The following is a 2,215-nucleotide window of genomic DNA, read 5'->3' as shown; positions in this document are numbered from 1 at the left end:
TATCACAGTATCACATGTAGAAATGTTTATTTTCATGCCACACATTTTTGTTTTAAATGTTAACAAAAATAAACAAAAACCGTGGAAAATGCATTATCAGAAGGAATGAAGGTAAGCATCAAACACATAGTTCTGGGGAAGCCAGGTCTACTTACATGCGTGATGTGTCGTCATCTCCTTCCAGGGGTAGCGTTTCTTCAGTTGCAGCAGCACTGGTATCATCCATGGTAGGATCATCCTCATCAATATCTAGACCCAGCTTGATCATCCTGTAGATCCTGTTAGCATGGGTCTGGGGATCTTCCAGACTGAAGCTGGAGACAGGAGTGCCGTTTCATACAGCACTTCTGGTTTTCCTTCATCCTGGTGCAGTAGTCCTTCAGAGAGACCATCTCATCCCCAGAAGCAGATGTGTAGTATCTCACCAGCTCTGAAAGCTTCTTCAGATTCTGAGAGTCTTCACGAACTCCAAGCTTTATATTTTTTGAGAACTGCTCATAAAACTTTTTGTAGTTCTCTTTATCTTCAGCCAGTTCAGTAAATAGTTCTAAGCATTTCTTGACCAGATTCTTTCTGATAACTTTCAGAATCTTGCTTTGTTGCAGCATTTCACGGGAAATATTTAGAGGGAGATCCTCAGAATCCACCACCCCTCTGATGAAATTCAGATACTCAGGGATTAACTCCTCACATTTATCCATGATAAAAACTCTGCGAACATACAACTTGATGTTGTTCTTTTTCTTTCTGTTTTCAAACAGATCAAAAGGAGCGCATCTTGGGACAAAAAAGAAGAGCCCGGAATTCTAATTGTCCTTCAACAGAAAAATGCTTTACTGCCAAATGTTCTTCCCAATCGTTGGTTAAGCTCTTGTAGAACTCTCCATAGTCTTCATTCATAATGTCATCAGGATTTCTGGTCCAAATCACCTTTGTTTTGTTGAGTTCTTCTTGATCAATGTACTTTTCCTTTATCTTCTTCTTTTTCTTCTTGTCACCATCCTTCTCTTCCTCTTCTTCATCAGAACCAACATCTTCTATTTCAGGCTTGTCATCAGACTCCTTTTCTTCTTTTTCTTTCTCTTCCTCTTTCTCTTTCTTATCTTCAGCCTCATCATCGCTGACTTCCTTGTCACGTTCCTTCTCCACAAAGAGAGTAATGGGGTAGCCAATAAACAGAATGTTTCTTCACAATTTCTTTTATTCACCTTTCCTCCAAATGCTCACTTTGGTCTTCTTTCAGATGCACGATAACCTTTGTTCCATGACCAATTGGTTCACCTGTGTCAGTCCTCACTGTGAAGGATCCCCCAGCTGAGGACTCCCAGGCGTACTGTTCATCATCATTATGCTACGTGACGGCAGTCACTTTCTCAGCAACCAAAAACACAGAATAAAAACCAACACCAAACTGGCCAATCATAGAGATATCTGCACCAGTCTGCAAAGCCTCCATGAAGGCTTTGGTGCCTGACTTGACAATAGTGCCAAGGTTATTGATCAAGTCAGCCTTGGTCATTCCAATGCCAGTGTCCACAATAGCGAGGGTTCGTCGGTCTTGTTTGTTGGGAATGAGATTAATGTACAGCTCCTTCCCCGAGTCCAGTTTACTAGGGTCTGACAAGTTCTAGTATCTGATCTTATCCAGAGAGTCTGAGGAGTTGGAAATGAGCTCCCTCAGAAAGTTCTCTTTGTTCGAGTAGAAAGTGTTCATGGTCAAGGACATTAACTGGGCAATTTCTGCCTGAAAGGCAAAGGTCTTGACCTCCTCCTCCTCCTCCTCCTCCTCCTCCGCCATTGGTTGGTCTTGGGTCTGGGTTTCCTCAGGCATCTTGACTGAACGAGCACACATAAAACATGACTAACTGCACCGGGACACTGAAGCAACTCTACTGGATTGTTTTTAATACAACAATAAAATAGGTAAAGACTGACTCTAGGTTTTTGCTTCTTATTTATATAACTAGAACTTAGGGAAGCCTCTCGGGTCAGGAGATATCTCTGATTATTTGTGCGCACGCACACACACACACACACACACACACACACACACACACACACACACAGTCTCACATGTGCTAGAGTTGAAGACACAGTTCCCTGTATGTGCGATGGAGACATTCTGTCTATTATGCTGCCTCAGAACACTTAACCTATCTCTTTGCCAGGGCCACCCTGCCTCAGTGATCTCTATACTAGGTTATGCCCTCTTGAA

The 2,215-nt window shown here is 42.4% G+C and overlaps 1 pseudogene; it reads right to left on the bottom strand.

Moving 5' to 3' along the window:
- Nucleotides 1–281: 281 nt before the first annotated feature.
- On the bottom strand, nucleotides 282–1,934 carry Hsp90aa1-ps2 (heat shock protein 90 alpha family class A member 1, pseudogene 2; annotated as a pseudogene).
- Nucleotides 1,935–2,215: the final 281 nt, after the last annotated feature.

The sequence above is a fragment of the Rattus norvegicus genome, chromosome 1, assembly GCF_021556685.1.
Source record: "Rattus norvegicus strain SHRSP/BbbUtx chromosome 1, alternate assembly SHRSP_T2T, whole genome shotgun sequence".
NCBI classification, from domain to species: domain Eukaryota; kingdom Metazoa; phylum Chordata; class Mammalia; order Rodentia; family Muridae; genus Rattus; species Rattus norvegicus.
The sequence above is the reverse complement of the archived record's forward strand: the minus strand, read 5'-3'. Positions and strand labels throughout refer to the sequence as shown.